The 17,190-nt window shown below is 34.1% G+C and overlaps 1 protein-coding gene across 6 annotated transcripts in view; it reads right to left on the minus strand.

The window, feature by feature from the left end:
• Positions 1-17,190, minus strand: part of PLAGL1 (PLAG1 like zinc finger 1) — a 129,581-nt gene that overhangs the window by 100,490 nt on the left and 11,901 nt on the right. For all 6 annotated transcript variants that reach the window (XM_074187759.1, XM_074187761.1, XM_074187760.1 and 3 more), the window contains exon 2: positions 1,813-1,928. The gene's annotated coding sequence lies outside the window, so the exon portion shown is untranslated. The remainder of the gene's footprint in view (positions 1-1,812; positions 1,929-17,190) is intronic.

Raw genomic sequence — 17,190 nt, forward strand, 5'->3', positions numbered from 1 at the left:
CCCAATTTCAATTAACAAATGTTGCCAAAAAGCAGTTAAGTGTATTAAGTATGCATGCGGAAGTGTTACAAAGATCACCACTTACAAGACTACACAAAAAATTACCCTTGTTTAGATGTCTGCATAACATATATGGGATGGTTAAGAGTTATACCAATCTACAAAATAAGTACCCATATTCCTTTAAACCAGTTCTTTCACCAAAGTGTGCAGGCAGTTATAAAAATAACAACAATAATAATAATAGCTTTTATATAGCACCCCTACTATGGGCCAAGCACTATTTAAGCAATATTCAAATATTATCTCACTTGATGCTAACAAGAATCCTGAAATGTAGGCACTATTTCTGTGGAACACAGAAATTAGGTCATCTGCTCAAGGTTACACAGTTAGTACATGTTTGAAACTAAATTTGAACTCAGGTCTTCCTGACTCTAGGTCCACTGCTCTATCCAGTGAACAACTCAGCTGACCCATCATTACTCAAAAATCATTCAAAGTTGATGGTTATGGATTAATGGTTATTTGCAAGAGTAATATGCTTTATACAAGCATTGGTGATTATTTTCCCACACTTTCACCCCCAAATATAGCAAGATATAATAGAGAAAATTAAAGTACCTGGGTTTAAATCTTAGCTCCTCTAGTCAGGCAAGCTAACTTGACTTGAAACTAACTAATCATCGGTTTCTTCATTTTTACACTAAGAATAAAAATATCCCCAATACAATACCTACCTTTCTCAGAGTTGTTCTTGGGAGAAAAATGAGAAAATGCTTGTGAAGTGTGTTAAAACTATAAAATTATTTTATATTATATTTAATGTATTTATATGTATGTGGGTGTATGTCCATGCACTAAAGAACATGAGTAGTTTTATTGAATTTAAGATTTAAAAAAAAGGCAGAATGAAAACTTTGACCAAACAATTTAAATTAGTACCACAAATTGCATTTCTAAAGATTTGTTAAAAATGTTTAGCCATTATTTTCTATGGAGCTGAAAAGAAAGGATAGCATCTAATTGATTTCATAGCAGAAAAGGAATTCAGAAATCTTTAAAGTCTCATACTTTTGGCACACTTTGCTCACACACGCACATTAAAAATTTCAAACTCCAGCTCTCCAGTTACAAATCAATTGTGCAACTATGATTAAGTACTTTTACTTCACCCTAAATTCCCCAATCTGTAAAACAGATATATATTATTTGTGCTGGTTAGCCTACAAGGTAGTTATAATATATTAATTTTATATGATGTAAAGCACTCGTTTCATGAGATTTGGTATTATTATTATATCAAATGATGTGTACAGATGCATCTGTTTCAAATATAAATGTGCCTCTCTGTGTGTGTGTGTGTATACACATCTGTATATATTTGAGTGTGTGCATGATCATATACACATAGATAATATGCATGCATATATATTCATACATATACACATACCTCTCTTAGTCTCAGAAGAATATGATACCCTTAATTAGATATAAACTCCTTAAATACTTCTCTTCTCACATATTCCTTGGAAGCAAATGCATGTCATACACACACACACACACACACACACACATTTATACATGCATATACAGATATATAAATACACACCTATACAAAACACATTTCCTCCTATTAGCTGAATCTATAATGCTTGAGAATTAGTACTGGAATATCTAATATTCTTTTTTTTAAGTCCAAATTAAATAACTTATGTGAATTAAACGGGGGGGGGGGGGGATCAATCTCCTGGCAAAAATTCAAGTTCTCAAATCACACTTCTCACTGAGGAAGGGAGTTTCACACCTTACCTTGGAGTTCTTCTGAAAAGATTCCATTTTTTTTGATTCTCATTCTATGGCATGGTTGCCTCCTGGCTTAAAACACATAAGCCATCAATCACTGCAATCACAAATCCAGTTTCTTCCTGAAGTATACAAGAATAAAGAAACCTTAAAATCTGTGCTCTCATTTTTTTTAGCATAAAATTAATTCCTGGATTCCAAATCTTGTTAGTTTACATTGCTGAAATGCCTATATATAATTCTGATGAACTATAGAACTGCTTTGAATTTTAGATACACCATGTTCTCAGACATTAATCTTACTGCTCCAAAATGGATTGCTTTTCTTCCTTCCCCCAAATGTATTATTGTTCTAAGTCAGGGCAGTTGAACCTGGTTAGTCACAGGAGATCCAAGCCAGCAGTAAAAGGAGTGGATAAAGGCCAGTATCTGACATAAGCACCACGGATAGCTCCTCCAAAGAATCTGATACAAAGAGGTCTTTTCCTCCAGATAGGCAATTCCAGTGTAATGAGTATAGTGCAATTAACCAACCCCACAACTCTCCAAGTAGATTCTTTTCCATTTTATAAAGCTAAGTCTCTTAAAATATATCTAGTTGCTTTATTCATGCAAAAGGAAGGATCCAGAGTCAGAAGCTATGTTCTCATCCACCCAAGATCCCTCCACCTCAGACTGTTTTGAATAATGCCATATCTAGGTTTGGGGTCTGCCATGGAGAGTCTCCATTTCATAAAAACCAAGCAACCAAAAGGAAAAATAGGTGATTGGTTTGTAAAAAGGGGGACTCTCAAATACAGTATATCATGAATCTATGCTAAGTGATTTGGAGGAGAGATCTATAAGGGCAGCCACCAGCCACAGAAGCTTAGTCATGAGGTTTAAAGACTGCATAATGGGTCCACACAAAGAGAATATAGGAGAAAGAAATCAATTCCGATACCCTCTGCAATTGAATCTTACGCACCTGATATCTTAACTAATTCTTGTAACTCAACTGTCTTGTAACTCCTCTATTATTCCTTAGTATCAGCCAATTTATGAAGCTTCATTTCAGTAAGCTAAAAAGTTTATGGATCCTTAGTGAAAGACAGCAGGAACATCTAAGAGCCAAAATGGTGATATATGGAAATGGGAGTTAGCCCAAAAAGAGGCTTAGAGATTAAACACAATCTATATAACAAGACTTGGAGGTGGACAGATCTAGAATTACTGCTCTAGGTTTCCATGCTATTATGCTCAAAGAAAAATAAAATCCAAGGTGTATATTCATTGACCTCTCACAACTAAATTAGTGGTAGCAATTCATAAAAAAAAAGATCATTTTCTATTAAAACTTTGAAACTGAAAAGCTCCTAATAGGGAAAAGTGTTTAATAGGCAAGGGAATAATAAATGGCAAGAACAATCATGGCAACACCTGATCTTCAGGACTTATCTCCAATGACAGAGTGTGCCTGGAAATCATGGAGTGGGTAATAGGTACTAGATATGCTTAAGTGTTAAAATCAAGGAAGCAGATACTGAAGGAAACTAAATATAGACAAGGTTAAGTGGTGAAACTTAAACAAAAAAGGGACAGATGATTAGGGTAAAGTCAGACTTATGACCTTAGAGAACAAAGAATCATAGAATTTCAGATTTGTTGATCTTTCCTGATCATCTAGTCTTGAATAGGAATCTTTTCCAGTTCATTTCTGATAAGTCATCATTCAGCCTCTGCCTAAAACCTTAAGTGAGGATTCATCTACCACCTCTAAGCAGTCCTTTATTCTTTAGATAATCTGAATTGTTAAGAGGTTTTTCTTTACATCAAGTTTAAAACTGTCATTTGCAACACCTACAAATTTTATCCTCTGAGGATAAGTAGAATAATTCTGATTCCTTTTGAACATGATAATTCTTTAAATATATGAAAACAACAATCATGTTCTCTTTTCCAAGTAAAACAAAAACTAGAACTTAAGAAATCTGGATTGAAACTAGGGGGAAAGTAGGCTAAATATATAAGGCATAACTGCTACAATCATTTCTGTATCTTAAAGTACCCAAAGTGAGGACTTCTAAGGTTCCTTAGAAATAATCATATATTTAAATGTCATTTTGCTATTTTAGGGTCAAATTTTTTTACCAAGAGAATAATTACCAATTTTATAATGAAGAATAATAGTTCACACAAATAGTACTTCAGGGTTTATAAAATACTTCTACATATATAGATATCATATGTTCCTTACAACAAACCCTTTGAGCTAAGTGCTTTCATTATTCTTTTTCCTAAGAAAAACCGAGTCTAAGAGAGGGTTAGAATTTAGGATTTGTGTAAGTCGTGTACACTAAGAGTCAAATAGCTAGTCAGAGGCAGGTTTTAAAGTCCAGGCTAGCATTCTTAATAATACTTAATAATTATCCAGTTGTGTGACCTTGGGTAAGTCACTTTAACCCCATTGCCTTGCCAAAAAAAAATACTTTCCAGCAACATAACTTTTCTATAAAGGTGAGATACAGACCCCAGAAGATTTCTGTACTAATTTTTGTTAATATCAAAGTAATTGGTTTGCAAATTTAGTGGAGTATTATTGTCTCAGAACTGCTAAAAACTGAAATAAAATTGTAAAAATCAAGGAAAAAATGTAAATGATCATCAAATAAAAGCTATATTTTTAATAGCAGAGAGATACCCTCCTATCCATATTTTCACTGATTTCTATAAGTGCACATATTTTTCTATAAACGGTTTTTTCCCACTGAGGTTGTCATCTAACTAGTCAACTTTATTAGTCATATATATAATAGAATATGGGGGAGGGAAGTACTGACAAAAATGATGGACAAAAAAAGAAATAATTGTTCCTACTCTAGAGAGAAAGATCACACCAAGATAGATAGGCAGAGGCTGTTAGATATCATTGCTCCCTGAAGTCCTGCAGAGTTCAAGTTTTGATGTCAAGAAATAGCTTCCAAACCACATGTGAATAATCTACAAGAAAGAACAGCTAGGTGGCGCCGTGGATAAAGCACTAGCCTTTGAGTCAGGAGGACAGAGTTAGAATTCAGCCTAATACTTGACCTTGGGCAAGTCACTTAACATTCTTGATGTCAATGGTCTTCTACAACAAAGGACAAACATCATCATCATTATCATAACAAAGATGACCAACATGTAAATAAATGGAAGTTGACTATTCTTATAATGACTACTTGGAACTTCAAAGTCATTCACATTTTTTAAAAAACTTTTCATTATTTTAAAATAAATTTGTACTGAAAAATACAATTTTACTTAAAATATAGTGATCTATCTCAGACATAAAATACTGTCTCATATTCAAAGTTTATAGATACATATGGTAAAGGAACCCAATTTACCAAGGAACAGAAGGAAAGAGTCTAGATAATCAATGCTAATCATGACCTTTCAAAAGAGATAGTTACTCACTTATTTCCTGTTTTAAATTCACAAAGTCAGATAGCATCATTTGCCATTCAAAAATTTTGAGAACAGCTTCTTGCTCTAATTCTGGGTAATTCCAATACTATGTGTCTGTACAAAGTACTTTAAGATGAAGGCAAATGCTTTCTGACACATCCAAAGCTACATAATTTTTATCTATAATCTTTCGATTCTTTTTGTTTCAGCCCTTGTTCATTAAGTTTCTATTTTTATTTGAAAGAATTGGAGGAGGGGATGAGAATGATTTTTGTTTTTCTTTCTCCTTTAGAACATTTTTATATGATCTTTATCATCCTCTTTTACTTTGCTCATATTTACCTGTACTCTCTTATCAAAACCATTTTTAAACCTATTTCCTTTTCTCTCCTTATTACTTTTTTCTGCCTTATTCTATGTTCTTTTATACTTATAAAAAATGCATAATATACTTTTTTACAGCAGAGTGGTAATTTTAGAAAGTGAGAATGTTGACAATATTTTTATCTTCCTGAGAATAGAAAAAAATTATATCTTCTGATGGTCTCCCTTCAAGCCTTGAAAATCAAATATGTAAGATCAATATAAATCCAACCTCTGACTATGGCAATTGATTTAATACACTAAAAAAACTTACAATCAAAATGCTCTTAAGCACCACGATGATGATGTAGGGGACTCAGAAGTTAAGTGGTGTGCACACTGCCTGTGACCTCACTAGGCCAGGTCAACAAATTCTCGGGGATCCAAGAAGCACTACTAGAGTGGCTGGTTTCTCAAGATTTCACAAAACTTTTATTTCACTGATACAGTCACTTCCTTCATCGACACATCAAAACACCTGCTGAAAATCTTCAAGAGTTGTTGTGGCCCAAAATACTACAAAAATCCCCTATTAGGCAGCTAATTTGGGGGTTAGGAAGTTCCATCTTAATTGTGAAACTAAATTTCACAATTGCAAAGCCAATATCAGATAATATCAGAATCTATTGCCAGATCAATATCCAAAGCATTTACAGATTACTAAGATCTACAAGATTTATTTTAGCATCAAGGCAACCAATGGTGGAAAAGGTTACTATAATTTGGTCTGAAGAAGATTCACCCTAGTAAAAAAAAAAATAAACCAACCAACCAACAAACAAAAAACCAACAACAAACTCATTCAATAAAATTACTAGGTTAAATTTTTTTTAAAAAACACATGAATATATCTACAGTATTTTTAAGTGAACAAATCCCAGTAAAATCTTTTTTGCTCAGTTACACATATAAAACAAATATAAAGCATCTAATAAGGAAGGGGCAGGGAGAGAATAGTTCTTTCAAACATTCTTTTCTTGAACAACTTTAAAGGATTATATTTTATGTGTTCCTATAAAGGAACTAGATACAGGCTAAGATGTGACTAACAAAAACCAGGAGTTAATTTTCTTTTTAAAAAATCAAGCAAGTAAATATCTATGTGGAAATGTCTTTAGACAAAAGAATCAAGGTGGTATAATGAAATAAAGATTTCCTCCTGAAGCCTTGCAAAAAAATTTAAATTAAAATCTTACAAAAATAAAATATTTAAGAACTGAAACACCAGTTTTATAGATTCTATCATATTCCTTTGTAGTTCAATTTTTCTTTTTTTTCCTTCATTCTCCCTTAGCAGTCTAGTTAGAATATAGAATTTTTCATTCTTCAATATCAAAGGACATATTCCCTTTTTTCCAACTCTATCCTTTCCCCTATACTATTCTCCTCCCATATCACTCATTAACAATCTAAGGTTCTTCTATTAGGGACAGGGATGGGGGAAGGAAATTGATGGAAGAGGGTTAAGGAAAGTTGCCAGAGGTAATTTTTGCCAGAGTAATTGCAGTGATATGCAACACAACAATTATCTCTTAATAAAACTATATATATATATATATATATATATATATATACATATATATATACACACACATACATATATATATATACACACACACACACACACACACACACACACACTAGGAGTCAAGAGGTAATATGTACTAATGGGTGACTCTAAACAAATCACCTCAACTCTCTGGACAACTGTCTCATATGTAAAAATAGGAAAAGGCAGATGGCTGAGCTAGATAATCACTTAAGGATCTTTCAGCTCTAAGGCTTAAACTTTGGTAACTACTGGAATTAGAGGAAAGGTGCAAACTATGATGCTTCCCAAAATTTCTGTTTTAACAAAGGAAAATAAAAAGCATCACAATCTATCACTTTTTTTTAATTTCTTCAAAGAATATTACAGTTACTGTAGCAAGAAAGCTTAAATTTCAGAATGGCAAAGCCAATATCAGATAATATCATTACCATTAAAATTACAATTGAAAGGTGGGGTCCCAATATCATATGAAATCAGATCTGACAGAAACTATCTCTGACCTTGGACTATGTTTATAGATGATATGCATTTATAAACAAGTAGAAGTATCTTTAGACATTCAGAAATTTCATTAAATTCTCTTACCTTCAGTCCAACATTTGAAATGGCACACACACAGTTATAATAAAAGCTATTTTTTTCCCACTAAAACAAAAATTCCTGCTAGTTCTAGAAGTCAAAAAGGCAAGTCACTGCAAGCTATTAGGAAGTTAAAAGTCAACCATGCATAGTTCAAAGCTGCAATTGTTTTGGAAATACCAAAGTAATAATACAGTAGAAAGGAAACCTAGCTGCCTTTTTATTGGCTTTACAAATACTGTATACATATGATGTTTACTACTGAGACCTATTCTTTCAGTAGATTATAGGTTAAGATCACAAATCAGAAATGGAAGGAACCGTAGAAGCCATGAAGCTCCCTCATTTCACAGATGAGGAAACTGAGAAATTTTACTATACATGTATTTTGAAGTTACCTTCTTAACCTTCAAAAATGATCACAGAAATGCCAAAAATAAAGCAAAATTCCTAGAAATTCTTACAAGAAAAATTAAAGCTCAACAAAACTGCACTGAGAAAATCTTTTAAAAAAACTCATAAGCAAGAGAGACAAGGGAAAAAGTGTCAGAAAAAATTTCATCCTGAAATAATATTAGAAGTAATATAAAAATGAAAGAAATATGAAGAACTGCAATCAGGGAAATAACATAAATAACCAGCCCTGATCCTCAACTGCTGGTTAGCCATTTACAAATGCAGTTTCAGTCACCTCAATATTAACCTGTTTGAAACTGAATGCATTATTTTTACTGCAAAACTGATCTCCCTCCTAATTTCTGTTTCCACTCACTCATCTTAGCTACCTTAGAGTCATTTTCAATGATCTCATTCTCACTCACACTCAACCCATATAAGACAGTTGCCAGATCTCGCTGATTCCATCTCCCCAACAGAGGTAAGTTTCCACCCCTTCTTTGCACTCACACCTCGACCATTCACCAGAACTATTTCAGTAGCCTTGGAACTGGTCTTTCTCAAGCCTCACTCCTCTCTAATCCATTTTTCACCCTGCTGACAAATGGATACTCCTAAAACATAGGTATAGTTTATTTAAGAGCTTGAAGAGTTCTCTGTGGCCTCAGGGACGAAATATAAACTGCTCCATTTGACATTTAAGGACCTATACAGTCATGGCTCCAGCTTCTTTTATACACTTTACCGTCCAGACCAAATTTTTTCTTGAAAAGGCAAAAACAGGATGACCTTTTGTAATAGCTTCTACTTAACATTTCAAAAAAAAAATAGCTATGGCAGTAATAATGTGAAAAAAATTAAATGAAAAAAATTAGCAATAAATAAGTTAATATAGTTATGCTATTAATTAAATAACTCTATCTAGAAAATAAAGTAACATATTAGATAGGGGGGATGGGTATAATAAAAGTCCCCCCTAAATCACCAGCATTCTACACATCACTAATGAAAATCAAGAAAAAACGATAACTACTATTATGCTGTAAAAAAGAGGGGAAATAAATGATTTCAAAGAAATATGAGAAAAGACTTAACAGTTAATGTTTACAAATAAAAAAACCTGGAAGGAAATTATGCTTAATGAAATTGTGGAGAAAATTTAAATGTTTTTTATCAAACAAAAGGAAAACAGTTTGGAGACAAAGTATATATACTTAATAATATAAAAATTCAAAGATGTATATCGGGTGGTTAGGTTGCAGTGAATGTAACTGACCCTGGAGTCAGGAGGACCTGAGTTCAAACCCAGCCTCAGACACTTAATGTGGCCTTGGGCAAGTCACTTAACTCTATTGTCTTGCAAAAAAATGTCGAAGCTATATTGATCCCATTTATAAAAAGAATACAAGTGAACCCTATAAATACATATCATCAAAAAGAGAAATTCCATAACTTCACTAAGAATGCCTTGTAGGTAAATAAGAAAGGAAGTGAATTATACCAATTTAAATTTTACCAAACTGAAACAAGCTGCATACAGTATGGAAAATGTCTTAAGTTTTTTTTTAAAAAAACTTTTTAATTTAAAAAAAATTTAAAAAGCAGGTCAACCCTTAGGATAATGATTAATCAGCCTGGATTTCCTATCATATTAAACATGTCTACTATTATTTCAACAGGTGATACTTGCAACTAGACATAATAGAAATTCATAATTTCATATATAATCCCTATATTTGTTATCCTTTGTGTATTGAAATATTCTTGTTTCTCAGTGATTATTAATTTCATGAGAACAAATCAATTTAAAGAACTGGTTCATGATTCAATATGCGGCACATTAAAGTTTATAAAGTACATGTATATCCTTAGATCTTTATTATTATTTCCATTTTATAGATAAGGAAATTGAGGTTGAGAAAAAACAAATGACTTGTCCAGGGCCACATTGCTAATAAGTGTCTGAGCCAGAATTTGAACTCATTTCCCTCCATATCTTTCTCACAATCTTGCCCCCTTATGAAACCTAGCTGTCTTCCAATTTGCAGAACTTGAAAGGGATTTAGAGATTATCTAGTCTCAACTAGATACAAACAGATGAGGAAACTGAGGACTAAAGATGCTGTGTTTTGCCCAAGGCTACACAAGTAAGGTTCAGAATCAGAATCCAGCTATTTGCTCTGAACTTAATACCCTTTCTGCTATGTTTTCACCCAATGGAGACAACTTTGGTTCCTTGGTTTTATATATTCAACAAAATCCAATCTTTGTTTGTTTCATTTGCCAGACCCTGAGATTTCTTTTTTTTTAGGTGTTTTTTTTTTTTGCAAGGCAAATGGGGTTAAGTGGCTTGCCCAAAGCCACACAGCTAGGTAATAGTGTCTGAGACCGGATTTGAACCCAGGTACCCCTGACTCCAGGGCCAGTGCTTTATCCACTGCGCCACCTAGCCACCCCGACCCTGAGATTTCAGAAGATCACTACCTATCTATATATAACATAGGCATATATATAAATTAATGTGACAGCATATAATAGAATGATTGTTATCAAAAGCCTTAAAAATACTTTTCAGCTGTGGGTTTCCAGAAGGGTATGACTCACTTCAAAAGAAGTCAAATATAAAATGAAGATGTTGATATGAGGTTTCCATTTGCCATGACTTTACCAAAAATACCATGACTGGCAAAATACTGAAGTTATTAGGAATCAAAAAAGGAAGTACAGATACAGATTTTTTTAACCCCTTCAAGGAGGAAGTTTGGAAGGAAAAAAGGAAAGGAAACAGAGGAAAGTAGAGAGAGGAGGAATGTAAAAGGGAAAGCCAGGGCAAAAGGTAAGAGGGGCTGGGAGAACAGGCAGAAACGACACCATCGAGCACTTTGCACCTGCTCAGAAGTGGAGGAGTAGAATTAAAACTTCCAAAGGAACAGAAGCCCACTCCTTCTCCCTCCAGCCCACCTGAAGCACTGACTGTACTGTTTTGAAATGAAAATTCTAGAAGCTCGTTGGTTGAATGGTCGATTTAAGCAAATACTCTCTTAATTAAATAGATGAAAGCTTCTTTAAGGGTTCCTCTTGTGAAATGAGGTTAGTTAGACACTTAAAAAATAATCCTTTCAACCTGCATAATAACAATGTTCTTTACCAGTGACCTCTTAGCTATGTTTGCTTGGTTTAGGATTCATTTTTTTCTGTTCTCTAAAAATCTCAACATTTCCAGACATGCTTTTAGTTTTAAAAATTAGTATTTAGGACAATATTTAGTAGTCCTGGATTTCCTATCATATTAAGAATGTCTCTTACTATCTCAATAGGAGGTACTTGTTTTGTGTGAAAAATAAAGATATGCCTTACACAAACATGTAAGTGAAGAAACAAACTAGACAAGAGAATGAAATCACTCTCAAAAAGTTCACTCACAACAAATGTTAAAATTCAAAAATTTAGGAATGACTGCCCTAGGTCCTCTAAGAATACAAGAGCTAAAGAGCTCAGTAGGTTTCCCATCTTATTTACATATTATAGTTGTATCCTATTAACCAATGCCTATTCCTTTCTTAAGTTAATCATTTATCTACCTGCGGCCTTCTGTACCAAAGAATGAGTGAAGCAAACAGTTGACCCGTAAACCATTAACCTCTCTTCTTTATAGTCTGTCTGGACCTAATTCTCTGGATGTCACCCTTTTAAAATTCAATCTGTGAAGTGTTCCAGGGAAAGTGTTCCATGAAAGACATGAGACAAAAACGTGATGTAAAAGGAAAGCTATGACGTCTCAAAGACTCATTGCTCTTTGAAACTATAAATTGCAAATAAAGTAACAAATATTCACGTTGTTATACAGAGAGTGTACTGAGAATCCTAAATTATCTTTGGAAGTTATGAGTTGAGTTTTATTTTACATGTTTTAAGCTTTTTTAAAAAAAAAAAAAGAACATTCACTAGTGTTCTAAAACCTGTTTTAACTGAGTTTTTATTGAAGAGAAGTTAGATGTTTTAATGAGAGAATCTGAAGTCAACAATTTTTTAGATAAAAATTTCCTTGGAGAGATTTGGCAGCACATTTCCAAAAAGGTCTCTCATTTGATACATTGTGAAGATCTACCAGACAATCACAACAACTAAAAATACAAAAGTATTTTCACAAGTACACAGTTGAGACTAGAACTACTCCTGTGACTCCTGTCATCAGCAAGACCCTCCAGATTAAGGGCAAAAAAAAAAAACCCCACAGGAAAACATGTGAAGTTTAAATTTAGGAATGATTCAATTAACTGTTGCAGTAAGGCAAAAATCTAGTCAATACTGTTTTTATTGCTAATTTAAACTGTACATGAAATAAAATTCTTAGCATTCTGAGAATTCACTGTGCAAAGGATCCCGTTTGCCAAACTTATTTATTATCTCATATCTTAGTCTTTCCATTCAGAGTATGTATGTGACAAATAATTATTTCATTATCTTAAAAAGGTTAAATTTTCCTGGAGTCTAAAGTTAACTGTATCATATTCCAGAATTGTTGAGGGTTTTAGAGGAAATAGAAAAATTAGGTTCTAGACCTAGCTTTGCTATGTTGTTATCTTTTTTGGGGGGGGGGGGTTAGGGAGGAAGGAGAAGGCAATCAAGGTTAAATGACTTGCCCAAGGTCATGCAGCTAAGTGACTGAAGCCACGTCTGAACTCGCCCCCCCCCCCCAAATTCTAGAGCTCTAGCCATTGCACAACCCAGCTGCCCCTCTACGGTGTTATCTTAAGCAGCTCCCGGCTCTAATAGACATTCCATTCTCCTCCCTACAACAGAAGAATTAAAAAGCCCAGTGCAGTAATCAACTACTTTACAAGGCTGTTTTATAAAATAACCTGAAAGTATTTGGAAAACTATAAAGTACTATGCAAATGGAACATATTAGCTATCTACAGAGTATAGATAAAGTTCCTTTTCCAGCACTAAATTTCTCCTTCCCCCAATTTCTACAAGTACTTAATCAGATTTCTCTTTTTTTAACTGAGGTGACATGATTCTACTTGAGTGAAGATCTCATGGGACAGACACTATTCTCAGTTTTATAAAGTATTTTGTCCTTTTTCAGCTCTTCCAACTATTTAAAAGGCTCTTGCATCCCATGAGGAAACTTACAAAACTTTCAGCTATTATTATTATTATTATTATTATTATTATTACATCTCCTCCTAAATATTTTTGTGTCTATTCAATAAAACTTAATTGTATAGTAGAGAATGCAAAGGCTCAAGAACTTGACTAGAGTTTTACTTCCTTCTTGGCCACCACTCTGAGCTTCAGTTACCACAGCAGGAAAATTAAAGAGTTGGCCTGTGATTTTGAACAACTGTACTGACTGTCCAAAGGTTTGTCCAGTTTTTGGTACAGCCAGAGCCTGGTTATTCCTGGAGCAGAGAGGAGCTTATACTTCATAAGACATCATTCTGTGCATTAATTAATATTTTGTTCCCACATCTACAGCTATATTTTGATTATACTGTATTATAGGACTAACCCTGAAGATAGCCAAGTGTAACCAAATAAAAATTCTCTTTAAAGGAGAATGATTTATTCCTTATCAAAAGCACCCTAAACATAATAGAGGCCTTGACATTATACTACATTTAAATGGTTATTTCTAAAATGCCTTAAAATAGTTTAACTTCTTAATTAGCTAATCAGCTCTTTGACACCTTATTTATACTACTTAGAATACACCTTTTTTTTTTGTAAGGCAAATGGGGTTAAGTGGCTTGCCCAAGGCCACACAACTAGGTAATTATTAAGTGTCTGAGACCGGATTTGAACCCAGGTACTCCTGACTCCAGGGCCGGTGCTTTATCCACTAGGCCACCTAGCCGCCCCATACCTTCTTTTAAAAATAAATTTCTGTCCATATCATTTGTTCACATTATCCAGAATCCATAATAATAAGATTTTATTGTAGTAATACACAAAACTCCTGTATTATGTGCTTTCTAAAAACTATTACTTGTGAAATAGACTAACTGCTGATCCCATAGCATTTGGAAAGTTTAAATATAAAAACTGAAATCTTAAGTAACTTTTAGATACTGAGCACAAATTGGTATTAGCAATATATTTGAAGCCCAAGAGAAAATAGTTGAGTGATTTAATATAAACAACTTGAAAAGTATAAGAAATTCTAACAATGAATTTCTTGAACTTCTCACCATGTGCATGTATATATACACAAACATACACATGTCTACAAGCATATGTGCGCATATATGTATGTATGTATGTGTTGTCTTCATTGTGGGAGTGTTTCATTTTAATTTTTTCATTACACTTGTTTTAGACAAAAGTTCCTGCATTTATTGCTGCATGCATTGAAGATATCTGCACTATCAAAATTTTAATTTTTTATGCTAATTTTATTTATTTATTTTATGCTAATTCATTTTTTCCTATGTGAATTAAGTTTCAATTTAGTCCATTATTGGCTACTCTTGATACAAAATTGTTTCAACTGAATTTTTTATTTTAATTTTGCATTTGCCAGATTTTCTTTTTATAAATGTGATACACAATTTATTTTTGAAGCATACTTTCAACTTCTTGCTACGCTGCTATGTTTGCTTTCCTCAATCACCAGAGCTATCAGGGCTGGCTGCACTGAAAACTGGACATGGTCAATATAGATCAAAAGTAGCAGAAAGTGGAGACAGGAGCCTCCACTTTAAAACCAGAAGTTTGAATGCTTTTTCTTGCGAGACTTCTCCACGATCTTGATTCTAAACCCTCTTTGTAGAAGCCTCTCATATTTTTTATGGGATTTTTTTTGAGGGTTTTGGTTTTTGGATTTTTTTTTTAGACCAAATCCATTTGTCCTATCATCAGGCTCTATGTATTACTGACAGGAACCTGTTTGTCAAACAAATGAAAGAAAATATGGAGGATTAAACAAAGTGTCTTGATTACATTAAAATATAACATCATGCAAAGTAAAAAAAAAGAAAATACACTCTGGGAAATATTTATAATAAAATATGTTAAATAAAAGACTAACAGATTTTTAAAGGAACTAATATATGTACAGAGAAGGCACATAAAAACATACCTCTACACACATGTGTATAGACATTGCCATGGAGGAAGGGTCACAGGAAAGCAAAAACATACTTTTGAAGAAAATACAATTCACACATGACACTATGATTTAATTCCCTAGTAAAATCAACAGGCAGGAAGGAAGAAGAGAGAAAAGGTGTGATACGAAGAAAGACAAAAATAGTTTCTGCCTTCGGGAAGCTTATTTTTATATGCAGGGAAATAAATCTAAATTATAGGTGCATCAAATTTAAATACAGAGCAGATGAATGTCATCTCACCTGGGGAAGGTCAAAGAAGTGCATCTCCTCTGGCCCAGGCCCACAGTCATGCACCCAGGGTCAGACACTGCTCAATTTAAGGCACCTCTCAAACACGGACCTACTACTGTGGAACCTCCATAGCCTCGGTTTTCTCATGTGTAAAATGGGGATGATATTCTACCTCCCAGGATTGCTGTTAAGGGCCAAATGAGTTACTATGTATAAAGCACTTTGCAAACTTTAAATCACTACTGTATTCTGGCAATGATTATAATTGCTATTTGAGTTAAGTCTTGAAGGAAACTGGAGATTCCAAGAAACACAGATGAGGAGAGATGTATTACAGACATGGGGGAATGGTTGGTGGGAAAACATAAAGATAGGAGTAAGAAAATAGCAACTAGGCCAGTGTAACTGGTTCCTGAAGGGCTTAAGAACTAAGACTGGAAAGATAGGCAGGGACCAGGTTGCAAACAACTTTAAATATTAAAAGAGGACTTTCTATTTTTATGTTTCTTTCTTTCTTTCTTTTTCTTTTTTTTTTTTAGGTTTTTGCAAGGCAAATGGGGTTAAGTGGCTTGGCCAAGGCCACACAGCCAGGTAATTATTAAGTGTCTGAGACCAGATTTGAACCCAGGTACTCCTGACTCCAGCGCCAGTGCTCTATCCACTGGCCAACTATCCTTCCTATCCTTCCTTCCTTTCTGGCAATGGGGTCAGTTGCCCAAGATCACACAGCCTAAGCAATTATTAAGTGTCTGAGACTGCATTTGAACTCAGATCCTCCTGACTCCAGGGCCGGTGCTCTATACACTGGGCCACCTAGCTGCCTTTCTATTTGATGTTGAAAGTAATTGGGGGCAACTAAAGGTAATTGAGAGGTAGCTAAGTGGCCAATGAATAGAGTGCCGGGCAATCTTCCTGAGTTCAAATATGACCACAGACTAGCTATATGGGTGACACACTAGCTGTGTGACTTTGGACTTGACCCTATTTGCCTCAATTTCCTCATCTGTAAAATAAGCTGGAGAAGGAAATGGCAAATCACTCTAGTATCTTTACCAAAACCCCCCAAGGGGTCACAGAGTCCGACATGACTGAAACAACTGAATGACAATATTAATGCTAGCTACTATTATTATAATTATTAAAATTAGTACCATCAGATATCTCTAGATCTTGGAATGACAAGATTAAACCTAGGAATAAGTCAGAGAATGGTAGTGAGTTTGGTGACTTATGAAGCTCTATGACATGGTGGGAGGTCATCTTCCTAACCCTGCTGTCTAGTATCATCTTTGTATGGCTATGAGTCATGAACTACTAGTCTATGAAGATTAAAAACAAATATCACCCAGAAGACATTGGAGAGGCACAAGGTGTGAGTAAGCTCTAATACATAACAAATAAGGAATTTCCCAGAACTAGAGAACAGGATGTCATCAAGGAAATGTAAAATAACAAAGGAACATGTGTTGCCATTGAGGGATAAATGATAGATATGCCAACTATACTACTGGTACCTTCATAATGGCAGAAGAAAATGAGGAAGGGTCCTAGCACATATGGCAAACTTAAGGAAAGACATAGATGTATTACACAGGCAGGGCAAGAATGAATACACAATGATTGGTATAGTTAGAGAGGAATATCCATCTATTAGATCATAGATCCGCATATTTCTTTTTAATTCTCCCCATATATACTTTAAGGTGTTAGGTAGGA

Source organism: Macrotis lagotis, chromosome 5, assembly GCF_037893015.1.
Source record: "Macrotis lagotis isolate mMagLag1 chromosome 5, bilby.v1.9.chrom.fasta, whole genome shotgun sequence".
Lineage (NCBI taxonomy): Eukaryota > Metazoa > Chordata > Mammalia > Peramelemorphia > Peramelidae > Macrotis > Macrotis lagotis.